Below are 13,951 nucleotides of genomic sequence, written 5' to 3' on the forward strand. Positions count from 1 at the left end.
ATGTCACTGAGCCATACGTGGCTCCCATGTCATTCAGTTACACCTCTAAGTCTCAGGAATGCTTGATACAACCAAGATCCCATTTAGAACCCAAATGTAAGGAGTTCTGGTTGACGTGTATACACACACACACACACACACACACACACACACTCATATAGGTCTACTTTCTTGTTTTTAGCTTTTTGGTCACTAAAGAACAGGAAAGCATATGAGTGTTCATGTATGTCAGAAGAGTTGCCAATGGAATCCTATTCATAGTTGATTTTATAGAACGTTATAATTTTTGCTTCTGTAAATGGTATATTCAGAATGAAAACGGTACTTTCTATTTGTTACAATCATTTTGTGTATATTAGTCTTATACTCAACAAACTTATTAATCTCTATCTTAATTTCCTTAGCCTCTCTTGAATTTACATGAAGGTAACTATGTTACCTTGACAGCTTTATTTTCACTTGTACACATTTATTAATTCACATGTGTATAGATGCATATATACATTCTGGCTCACTGTACTGCCTAGGAGATGTAGTATGATGCTAAAACAAAGTGGTCATGTAAGTCATCTTTGTCTCTCTTCTGATTTTAAAGGGAATGCTTCCAACATTTCGCTATTAAGTATGATGTTTGATGTAGTTTACTCTTTTTTTAATATTTGTTGTCAGTCTAAAGAAACATCTTTCTATTTATGAATTGCTGAGAATTCCTGTTATTGTCAGTTTTACTGCTGATTGGTTGTTTCAATTTTTGTAGGCCTTTTTTTACTGAATATTTTGTGATAATCCTCCTTTCCTCCTTCCTTTATTTCACTAATGGGCTAAATTAACTTCACAGATCTCCTAATGTTAAACCAACGTGGCATGCTTGGGATTAAACACGACTTTGTCATACTGTGTTTCCTGTCTTAGCTGTGGCAGGATTTAGCTTGCTATTAATTTATGCATACCTTTTGCATTTGTGTAACTAACTGAGATTGGCTAATAATTTTGCCTTCTCGTGTATTCTTTGTCAAGAATACTTTTAATAATATTAAGATTTTCTGTTTCTTTAGCATGGAAAATCGTGTTTTTCTCTGGGATTTATCTGTTTTCTCTAAATTTTAAATTTATCAGCATATCTTTTCCATAACACTGTTGTATCTTTTGAATCTTTGCTGAAACTGAAAGTGTGACAACTTTTCTCATTTCAGAGTGGCTTCTCTGTGCCTTATCTCTAATTTTCTTGACCCTTGTTGCCAGATGTTTCCTTATTATCTTATCTCTCTAAAGTGCTTGCAGCTAGCATTTTGTTGTTGTTGTTGAACTCTGTCATATCTGTTATCAGTTCCACTAATTTCTGTTCTTATTTTTATTATTTTTCCTTGACAAAAGTGGAAAGACATGAGATTAATTTTTATAAAGTAAATGATCCATAACAGGCTTTTCATCTACCACCAGGTTTTATTTTCTAATTTTTATGTTTGAATATAATGAACACTCAAATATCCAATCCATTCATCTGTTTGGAAGAGGCCCGCAGCTTTGCAATGCTGCCACTGCCACCACGTCTATTCAGTTCCACTGTTGGCATATCAGATGATTAAGGAAGAGGGAACTGGAGCACTGAAGTAATAGGATCTCTACTATAAATACAGCTGACCCTGGAACAACAGGGTTTGAACTGCGTGGGTCTACTTATACGTGCATTTTTTTTCAACAGATGTATAAAAAATACACGTGTAGAACATCGTGTACAAGACAGGTATCGAAGTGGATAGCCTATCCTTACACAGGCATAAGGTGAGTGATATTTAATAAAAAACTAATGACGTGTTAGTTTTCTTACTGTTTTATAACTTTGCTTTCAAAGAATTACATACCCGTACAGTACATCTCTCTGTCTCTCTGTCTCTCTCTCTGTCTCTGTCTCTCTCATAATTGGAGAAACTACGTATCAGCCTATCATCACCACAGGTGTGTGTTTTTTTTAGTATAACAATGTTTCCAATGCTGTATTGTGAATATGACTGTGATACTGTATGCCATAAAAGTTTTTTAATGATTCATTCATTAGTGTATGGTCTAGGCTACCATGAAGCAATGGTATCCATCACACTAGACAACCATAAAGCAATCATATTGCTGCTTCTTCGTTATCAATGCACTAATCCCTATACCTGTAAAAAAATATGAATTTCTTTTTCACACGATCTTTCTACTTTTGGTGTCTAGTGTTAGTAGTACATATAACATCTACCATGTTTTGTATCATATAAGACAGTATTGATGTAGGAACTGACGAACAGACGATTCATTTTGTAAGCAGATGATGCAAACTTTCGGTATCAATAAATACAGTACAGTACTGTAAATGTATTTTCTCTTCCTTATGATTTTCTTAATAACATTTTCTTTCCTCTGGCTTACTTTATTGCAAGAATACACTATATAACACATACAACACACAAAATATCTGTTAATCCACTGTTTATGTTATCAGGAAGGCTTCCAGTCAACAGTAGGCTATCAGTAGTTACGTTTTGGGGGGACTCAAAAGTTATCTGTGGAGTTTTGACTGTGCAGGGGGTCGGTGTCCCCAACCCCCGCATTGTTCAGGGGTCAAGAGTATATATGTATTTCATTTAAGAGAATAGCGTACACTATAGAAAAGAGTATGTAAAGAACATCGACTTTGAAAACATACCTGTGTGGATTCAAATCCTGCTCTGTCCCTTACTGCCCATGTGACTTTACGCAAGTACTCAATCTCTCTGCATTTCAGTTGCATCATGCAGCAGTCAGTGGTCCTGTTTGCCAAGTGTTTCCATTTCTCCCCTGTTCCAGGCCCCTGGCAGAACTGCACTTCTTGCTTTATCCCCTTTGTTTGGGCGGGGCCATAAATGTGACTAGTTCTGGCTAATGGGTTTGAGTGATATGTGAAATAATTCTGGGCCACAACATATGGTTGTTGGTGTGAGACCTCCCCCCAGGCCCAGGGCCCTCTTTCCCTCAGGCACAGCGATCAACAACTTTCTAGATGGTGGCTGCTCTGTCGGTTTCAGTCTCCAAGTCATTCCAGTAAGAAGAGATCAGATCTCCGACATCCACCATCCTGTGATCGATGTGCACCTGCCATGGACATGTAGTGGGAGTGAGGAATAAGCCACTGAGATTTGGGGATTGTCTATGACCACAGCATAGCTCAGCCTCTCCTGACTCACGTATCTTGTCTGCCAACTGAAATAACACCCTCTCAGGATTTTTCTGAGGGTGAAATGACTTAACTTACATGACGAGGTTATCACAGTGCTTGACACATAATAGAGATTCAAAACATGGCAGCTTTAATTATTACATAATAATAAAACTGTTTTGGAAAAGTGTGGGATATTTGTATAAAATGAGAGGTATTGTGTCTGCTCATCCTGACAGGTAAGTTGTACTTTGCTTTCCAGAGGGGGCCACTATATTTGTTGCTATAGATAAGACTGCTTAATGATTTGCACTTATGCACTTGTCTTTGCCACCACGCTAGCAGACATATGTTTAGAAATTGAGGTTACCTCTGAAGACTAAAAAGTGAATAGATTTAAGCAGGAGAGAGACTGGCTGATGAGGAAAGATAAAATGCATTTCAGAGCAATAAGTAATTTCTTAAAGAGAAGAAGAATAGATTATAATAATTATAAACATACATTCCCTTGCTCTTAGTAAGCAAAGGCACAAGGTTTTAAAGTGGTAGGAGATTTAGTGTGGACAGGTCTTCCCAGAATATTTTCTGGGAACACTCGTTCCTCAGATGCTCTGTGGAAAAATGTATCATCCCCGCATAAGTTGGGGAAACTATTCCTCCCTTTGACATTCATATTGCATATTAGCATATTATCTAAAAAATATCCTACGGTATGGAAATTCATTTACCTTTAGTCCTGTATGTTCCACACGTCTCTGAAGTAGAGTACAATTTCGTTGTTGCTGTTTTTTTGTGGCCCTAGTGTTTTGCAGAACAAGCTTGGAAATGCTGAAGTGAGAGAAAAATAAAGTGGATTATTTAAGCATCATGTACTATAAATTATCACAAGTGACAATATTCTTGAGCCATGTATCAAGAAGTATTTATCCCCCATAAATGTAAACACAATCTCGCTATCTGCTCAGCTTGACTCATTCAATACCACTTTCATGACAGACCAGGACCCTGCTGCTGAGAGATGACATCCAAGTCCATGAACCCCAGCCACCCCGTCCATGGCGGCCCCACTCACCCAGGCCAGGCCATCCTCCTCCTCCACTTCACTCTCTACCAGCAGCTGCACCCGTAAGTCCAGGTTCAGGTTGCACACACCCAGAGGCTTTCTCTGCCAGCTGTACAACAGTTAGGCCGTATCCAGAAGCCCCCTCCCCCCCCCACCTCCGTCCAACACTCTCTCTCGGGCCCTCGGCTCTTTGCCGGACCTCGGTCTGACGTTGCTTGGGCACCTCTAAAAGCCCAGTTCCCTGAGTAAACTTCTAGTACCGGCGGGAGCACCTCCTACCCGAGTACCGCCCACCGCAGCAGGATATAAAAGTTAGTGGAAAGGTTGGGATCTGAGCCTGAGTCTCCTCAAAGTCCCCCCTCAGCCAGAGCGCCCACCACAGGTCTAAAGGTCTTCTGCACCTATGGATCTGACTCTTCTGAAGGTTAAGCCGAACTGCAGTTCAATAGACCCTCCCCACTCTTAAAAGGCAGACCCTCCTGCACGACCATAGGTGATCACATGACATCGGGGACCACCTGAACCACTGAACTGAGGAGCCCTCAATCTTCACGTGACTGAGAGCGCTGAGTCTCACGTGACCACATCCTGGCACATGACCATAAGGTCCACTTGACCAGCAGCGGTCCAGAAGCTGCAGAGCTCACATGAGTGGAAGAACTTTGGGTGCCACGTGTGGTAGGAGCCACACTGTTGCCCATACATGGATCTACAGCATTTAGTAGCCCACAACATTCACGTGATGGAGATTGCTGAACTTGACATGTACCATGCTGGGAAGAGTACCAGACCATAGCATCCACATAACCCTAAGCAGTAGATCACATCAAGGGCTGAGGCTACCACATGCTGGTAGCTAGTCAGGGTCACATGAGAGAAGGAGCCACGTGACACGCAGGGTTTAGGAGTCCACCATGCTCTAGTGACTTGAAGGGCTGGATCTACCACAGGGTCATGGCGGCAACAGGGCCAAAGTGACCACATGCCCTTTGGGTTTAAGAGCCCAAGGTTCTGACCGGACAAGAAGGGCTGGGCCTGTCAGGTAAATATTGTCCACAGGATGGCAGCATCCACATGACCCACAGCCTTAGGAACCCACAACGCTCATGTGCCTGGGAGGGCTGAGTCAGCTTTCTGACAGTAGGGTCCAATGACAGTAGGGTTCTCCTTGATCTGCATGTTTCAGAGGAACATTTCCTTTGGGAGAACAGGAGATCTGAGATTGCCCACATTCCTCATCTCTTCCGTGATGTTGGTGCCTCCGAGTGACCTTCTAAGTGCACAAGCTTGGGCTTTACCTACACCCACCCCTCTCTAATGTGTTAATTTTATGTGCTTTTTTCCCCCCTGATAGCACATGAAATTTAACACATACCAAATGAACACATAAGGATGAAATAAGTCCTCCCCAAAACCACAATCCTGGGCATGCTGTAGAGACTACTGTTAAGAGCCTAAGCAGTGGGTACAGGTAAGCGCTGTTGACTTCAGTTTCATGCAGGTCTAAAGGAAATTAAAGCAAATCTAATGAGTTGTAGTTTTTAATTTTGGAGGAAAAGTGTATAGTGATTACTGCGGGCCACGCACTTGAGAAGGATAACTCATTTAAGAGAGGTAACTCTATAGATTACGTACTGTTACAGAACTTTACAGATGCGAACACTGAAGTCCAGAGGTATTAAATCAATCAGTTGACTAAGAGGTCATGGATATTGCAGGTGGCACACCAAGAGTGGCCCACAGGCTGTCTGGCTCCAGACTCTGTGTTCTGCTCACCCACCAGGTTCCTCACCAGAAGGAAACATTGGGTTCAGCCTTACTAATTCACAAAATCTGGCAAATCAGCTGCAGTTACTGAAAAGTTGAGATCATAAGAGATCTCTTTGGGATGCCACACTAATTAGACCCAGTCAAATTTGAGTCTATTTCATGGCCTCTATTTAAGGTGTGTGTATAGATGTAAACGTATCTCTAATATGTGAAATATGTGCATATGAGTGGTTTATGAATTGCTTGATGATAGCTGAAAACATTTCCTTCTTTTAAATAAACACTGAAAAGAAGGTATCATAAAGTTTAGTCACCATACTCCCCGTGCCTGAATTACAACAATTACAAATGAGTGGAACTTGAATTCATTAGATTTTACAGTGTATATTCTGTCTGTGTCTCCCCAGAAAGAACAGAGAAAGGAGTAGGAGAATATATATTGTGGGGTTTATCTTATTGCAAATCCAGAAACACCTATTTTGTGGATTTGTGTGGGAAACTGCAGGATCATCAGTATGTCCAAAATAAGTGTGATCTGATCTTTCTGGTTTGCTGGCTTTGGTAAACAATGCTATACATTGTTCGGATTATTTTACTAGGTTCCTGCAATGTGGCATGGCTGCATAAATGAGCTGAAGAAAATGCAACAGATCAAATTTTCCACTGTGGTTAAAGTTGAGGTATTTAGAAAAGACAAGAGACTCTGTGGTTCTAGGCCTACTGAAAAATGTCCTAGTTTGGGGTAAAGAATAGTAACAGAAGACAGTTATTCGTGCAGGTCACTGTGTCTCATGTAACTGTGGAGAATTATTTGTGGGACACATAAATTCAGGAGACAAAAAAGGAGGCATATCTTTATTTAAAATAGAGCCTATTATGAAACTTTATGCTGGATTTAGGAAACATCTCCATGTAGTCATAGGATGGAATCTGACACCAAGACCTGATATAGTTGTTATGATTAGATACAGATGAGCAGGTCAACAGTGTAAGATGCAGAACAATTTTATCAAGCCTAACTATGCTCACCTGATGGTGATTGGGGTCGACTTTTTTGACCAAAAGACCAATTCTGGCCTCCTCATTATCCCTCTTAAGTCAGATTTTGCTCCTGTCAGACCTGATAACTCAAATCAATCATTCTTTCTCTGAGATGACGATCCGGAGTTCCTCAGGACCTTTTAAAAACATTTAGTTACATCAGTGGGGCCCTGTCACCACCCTCTACTATATATCGCGGGGGCGGGGAAGGAACTCTATGGTTAAAGATCTGTGTATCTGGGGTCCAGTTTAGGCATTACATTTATCAGGCACTGTGTTTTTTTTTTTTTTTAAACCATTTCTCTTGCATGTGATTTGGCAGGATTTCACGGGAACAAATTTTCCTTCTTTTATCTTTTTTGTTTTGAGGTGGCCACTTTGGAAGTTGGTGCCAGTGGTTTTAGGAGGAGTGGCTTTATCTAACACAGAGAAGTGGGAAAGGGGAGCAACAGAACAGTTGTGATGCTGTTTACCTAAAGGTAAATACTCAAATTCTCCTGGTTCTAACACACATATGTACAACTGAACTAGATGTCCTATGTGGCTTTAATTTCAGAAAGCAAAGTTGACTTACCTAGCAACAGTACACAGGAGATAGCGTCAGATAGGGCTGTATCATTATGGAAATTGCATTCAGAACCTGTTTTTCTTTGTTCCTTTGTGAAATTCGTTAAGATATATGGAAGTAAGTTTATTGTCAGTGTTAAGCAGTGAGAAAGAAGAGAAACGGTTGCAGTTACTGTCCTGTGGCGTAGAGTTGAGTATCCCTACCCACCAACCATCACGATGTAAAATTCAACAGCCCTAGGTTGAATATAATAGGTCGAATAAGAGGCTCATCCTGTGAGGATTACCATAGCATGGAAATAGGAAATTACATCCACAATTAAAATTTCTTCCGGGCAAAGGATGGAGAGAAGTGAGAAGATAGGGATTCTGTACAGGGTGTTTATTCATGAGCTGTGTCGTTTGTGATGATATGACTCTCCAGTACAATTTGGAACCCCCTTCCACGTGAAAACCATTGAAAATAAATTGTGGTTCATAGATTTTCATAGTACTAGTCGAGAATGAACTTTTTCCTGGGCTGCTTCTTTTCATCCACTCAAACATTTTTCCATTCAAAACATAGTTCTAGAGTGTGATGTCAGGAAGTTGGCAGAATAGGAGTCTCCAAATAAACATTTTGCCTAGTCAGCCATGGGTGAGAGTGTCTCTGTGGGAGGCCTGGTATCCAGTGATGAAGTTCCAACACCCTGATCCATTAAAAGAAAAAAAAATCCAAGAACAGACACGTTGAAGAGAGTAGGAAGAACAGCTTCACTTTACCAATATCAAACTTCCCCCAAGGCTACACATATCAATGACTAGATAGATGCACTAGGCCTGCAATTCCTCCCATGGGGGAAAGTGAGAGTGTGGTGAGCACCTGAATACCCAGTGGTGCTAGACGCTGCCCAGGAATCCCACCTCTTTCTTGCCCAAACCCAGAACCCAGAGGTGATGAGCATGGCTGAATAGTCTTGGGATAGCAAGGAGAAGGGGAAAGGGCAAGGGCTCACAGCAAACAGGGCACCAAGATCAACAAAGGGCTGCAGTTTCTACTAACTGCCTCACAGACTGTACCTTACAAACCTCATAGGACCCATCACCTACAGAAGCCTCAATTTGCCCACGAGCACATCCAGCACTCCATGTGCCTGTCCCCCTCCGAACCGGCATTCCATGGACACCCCTGCAGAAGGTGCACTCATGCCTCTACAGATCATGCACATGTGCATAAAGAGAACTGGCACCACTCTGCTGGATGGTGAGAACAGACATACCTTAAACACTTCAGGGTACCGAAATGGGGAAAATAAACAGGAGGCTGTCAGCATGTGTCCTGGCTTTGTGCAATTGAGAAAAGGTGTGTATCATCCAAACACTTCCTTCACAAGATGGAACAAGAGGGGCAGAGCAGGTGAATCCACAGAAGAGGCCTCAGAGACCCCCCAGTATCCCTACCTTGGCTGACTGGTGCAGGTGTTTCTCTCCTGAAGAAAGTCAGTAAAGACTGATGGAGGAGATTGCTTCCTTAAATGTGAAGACACCAACACGAGATTTTCAGGGACAGGAAAAATCTAGGAAGCCCAACACCCCACCAATGAAACAAGAAAATTTCCCAGTAACTGGCCCCATAGAAATGGAGGTCCATGAATTGCCTGACAAGGAATTCAACATGATTGTTTTAAAGATGCCCAGCCAGCTACAAGACAACTCAATGAAATCAGAAAAGCAATACCTGAACAAAATGAAAAAGTCAACAAGGAGATAGAAATCATAAAAAGGAGCCAAAGAGAAATTATGGAGCTGAAGAATACAATGGATGAATTTAGAAATATAATAGAGAGCTATAACAGCAGACTTCATCAAGCAGAAGAAAGAATTTATGAACTCAAAAAGAAGTAATTTGAAGTTATCTAATCAGAGGAGAAAAAAAAGAGAATGAAAAAGAGTGGGGAAAATCTATGGGATTTTTAAAACACCATTAAATGGACTCATATATGGATGATGGGAGACCCTGGAGGAGGAGGAGGGGAGAGAGAGAGAGAGAGACAGAGAGAGGCGGGGGGGGGGATTTTATTTATAGAAATAATGGCTGAAAACCACCCAACTTGTGGGAGCAACATGGACACCCAAGTTCACGAAACTCAAAAGTCCTCGAACAGTATCATCTCATAGGAGGTTATATGAAGACACATTATAATAAAAATATCAAAAGTCAAAGACAAGGAAAGAATTGTTTTTTTTTTCTTAACTGTCTTGATATTTTACTTATTTATTTTGAATACTTACAACAATCTAGAATTTTTGTCAACTTTATTAAAAATTAATTTTTATTGGAGTATAGTTGCTTTACAATGTTGTGTTAGTTTCTGCTCTACAGCAAAGTGAGTCAGCTATATATACATATACATATATCCCCTCTCTTGTGGATATCCTTCCCGTTTGGGTCACCACAAAGCATTGAGTAGAGTTCCCTGTGCTATAGAGTAGGTTCTCATTGGTTATCTATTTTATATATAGTAGTGTATATATGTCAATCCCAATCTCCCAATTCAAACCACCCCCACTTCCCGCCCTGGTATCCATATGTCTGTCCTCTACATCCGTGTCTCTATTTCTGCTTTGCAAATAAGTTCATCTGTATCATTTTTCTAGATTCCACATATAAGGTGTATGATATGATATTTGTTTTTCTCTTTCTGAATTACTTCACTCTGTATGACAGTATCTAGGTCCGTCCACGTCTGGGCAAGTGGCACAAATTCATTCCTTTTTATGTCTGAGTAATGTTCCATTGTATATGTGTACTACACCTTCTTTATCCATTCCTCTGTTGATGGACATTTAGGTTGCTTCCATGTCCTGGCTATTGTAAATAGTGCTGCAATGAACATTGGGGTGCATGTATTTTTTTGAATTATGGTTTTCTCAAGGTATATGCCCAGGTGTGGGGTTGCTGGGTCATATGGTAGTTCTTTTTTTTTTTTTTTCAAATAAGCTATTTTAAATTATTTATGTATTTATTTATGGCTGTGTTGGGTCTTCGTTTCTGTGTGAAGGCTTTCACTAGTTGTGGCAATCAGGGGCCACTCTTCATCATGGTGCGCGGACCTCTCACTATCGCAGCCTCTCTTGTTGCGGAGCACAGGCTCCAGACACGCAGGCTCAGTAATTGTGGCTCACGGGCCTAGCTGCTCTGGGGCATGTGGGATCTTCCCAGACCAGGGTTGGAACCCGTGTCCCCTGCATTAGCAGGCAGATTCTCAACCACTGCGCCACCAGGGAAGCCCAGTAGTTCTATTTTTAGGTTTTTAAGGAACCTCCATACTGTTCTCCATAGTGGCTGTATCAATTTACATTCCCACCAACAGTGTAAGAGAGTTCCCTTTACAAGGAGAGAATTGTTAAGTCTGTGAGAGAAATGCCACTTGTCATATACAAGGGAACAGCATAAGGCTATCAAGAGATTTCTGAAAAGAAACCTTGCAGTCCAGGAGAGAGTGGGATGATATATTCAAAGTGCTGAAAGAAAACAAGCGACCACCAAGAATACTCTATTCAGAAAAGCCGTCCTTCAGAAATGAAAGATAGATGATGACATTCCCAGACAAACAAAAGCTGAGGGAGTTATTCACCACTCGACCTGCCTTACGAAAAATGCTAAAGGGAGTTCTTTGAGTGGAAACAAAAAATTAACAACATGAAAACCTACGAAAGCATATAACTCATACGTAAAAGTAAGCATATAGTCAAATTCAGAACACTCCAACATCGTAATGGTGGTGGGTAAAACACTTTTAACTTTAGTATGAAAACGGAAAGACAAAAGTATTAAAAATAAATACAGTTGCAATAACTCATTAGTACTCACAATGTAAAAGATACAAACTGGGACATCAATAACCTAAAATGAGGTGGGAAGAGGTAAAAGTGTAGAGATTTTGCATATGATCAAAGTTAAGCTGTTATCATCTTAAAGCAGACTGGCATAACTAAAGATGTTATATGTAAGCATGGTGTTAACCACCATGGTTAATTAATTTTAGTTTTCTTTTTTTTTTTTTTGGTAAGTCTTTGAAATGCGGTGCATTATCTCAATATGTAAGCAATATGAACAGATTATTAAATAATTTTGCATCCTTTCTCTTCTTTTAATTGAAATATAGTTGATTTACAATATTATATTGGTTTTAGGTGTACAGCAGAGTGATCCAACATTTTTTCAGATTATACTCCACTACAAGTTATTATCAGATAATGCCTATAATTCCCTGTGCTATACAGTATATCATTGTTGCTTTCCCATTTTATACCTAGTAGTTGTATCTCTTAAACCTATGCCCCTAATTTGTCCCTCCTACCTTCCCTCTCCCTTCTGGTAACCAAAAATTTGTTTTCTATATCTGTGAGTCTGTTTCCATTGTGCATGTGCATTCATTTGTATTATTTTTTAGATTCCATATATAAGTGGTATCATACAGTATTTGTCTTTCTATATCTGACATTTCACTAAGCATAATATTGTCTAGGTCCATCCATGTTGCAGCAAATAGCAGAATTTCATTCTTTTTATGGCTGAGTAATATTGCACTGTGTGTGTTTGTGTGTGTGTGTGTGTGTGTTTGTGTGTGTGTGTGTGTGTGTGTATGCCATATTTTTCTATCAATTCGTCTGTTGATGGGCACTTGGGTTGCTTCCATATCTTTGTTATTGTAAATAGTGCTGCTATGAACCTTGGGGTGCGTGTATCTTTTCAAATCCATGCTTTTGTTATTTTTCTGTATATGTATCCAGGAGTGGATTTGCTGGATCATATGGTAGTCTTATTTTTAGTTTTTGAGGGAGCTCCATATTGTTTTCCATAGTGGCTGCACCAATTTACACTCCCACCAACAGCATACAAGGATTCCCTTTTCTCCACATCCTCTCCAATATTTGTTATTTGTAGACTTTTTGATGATAGCCATTCTGACAGGTGCGAGATGATATGTCATTGTTGCTGTGATTTGCATTTCTCTAAATATTAGTGATGCTGAGCATCTTTTCATGTGCCTGTTAACCATGTGTACATCTTCTTTGGAAAAATGTCTATTCAGGTCTTCGGCCCATTTATCATTGGGTTGTTTGCTGTTTGGATATTGAGTTCTATGAGCTGTTTATATATTTTGGATATTAACCCCTTGTCGGTCACATCCTTTGCAAATATTTTATCCCAATCCTTAGGTTTTCTTTTCATTTTTGTTGATGGTTTCCTTTCCTGTGCGAAAGCTTTTACGTTTAATTAGGATTCGTTAGATTATTTTTGTTTTTATTCCTTTTGCTTTAGGAGATTTATCCAAAGGAATATTGGTATGATTTTTGTCAAAGAGTGTTCTGCTTATGTTCTCTTCTAGGAGTTTTATGTTTTGAGGTCTTGCATTTAGGTCTTTAAACCATTTTATTTTTGTATATGGTGTGAGGGAACGTTCTAATCTTTGTTTTACATGTAGATGACCAGTTTTCCCAACACCACTGATTGAAGAAACTGCCTTTTCTCCATTGTATATTCTTGCCTCCTTTTCTGTAGATTAATTGACCATACGTGCATGGGTTTATTTCTGGACTGTCTATTCTATTCCATTGATCGATGTGTCTGTTTTTGTGCCAGTACCATGCTGTTTTGATTAGCTTCGTTGCATAGTCTGAAATCTGGGCTGGTTATACCTCCAGCTTCACTCCTTTTTTTTCTCAAGATTGCTTTGGCAATTTGGGGTCTTTTGTGGTTTCATATGAATTTTTGGATTCTTGGTTCTAGTTCTGTTAAAAAAGGCATGGGTATATGGTAGGGATTGCATTAAATCTGTAGATTGCTTTGGGAAGTATGGACATTTTAACAATATTAATTCTTCCAATCCAACAGCATGGGATATCTTTCCATTTCTTTGTTCATCTTCAGTTTCCTGCATCAGTGTTTCATAGTTTTCAGATAGGGCTTTCACCTCCCTGGTTAGGTTTACTCCTAGGTGTTTTATTCTTTTCAATGTGATTTTAAACGGAGTTATAAAAAAAAAAACTTTCTGTTTGTGATATTTCTTTATTAGTGTATAGAAATGCAACAGATTTCTGTATTTTAATCTTGGATCCTGAAAGTTTGCTGAATTCATTCATTAGTTCTAATAGTTTTTGGGTGGAGGCTTTAGAACTTTCTATACAAAGTATCATGTCATCCGCAAAGAGTAACGGTTTTACCTTTTCCCTTCCAGTGTGGGTACCTTTTCTTTTTTCGCCTGATTGCTGTGGTTAGGACTTCCAATACTATGTTAAATATAAGTGGTGAGAGTGGGCATCCTTGCCTTGCTCCTGAATTTAGTGGA

The sequence above is a fragment of the Balaenoptera musculus genome, chromosome X, assembly GCF_009873245.2.
Source record: "Balaenoptera musculus isolate JJ_BM4_2016_0621 chromosome X, mBalMus1.pri.v3, whole genome shotgun sequence".
Taxonomy (NCBI): domain Eukaryota; kingdom Metazoa; phylum Chordata; class Mammalia; order Artiodactyla; family Balaenopteridae; genus Balaenoptera; species Balaenoptera musculus.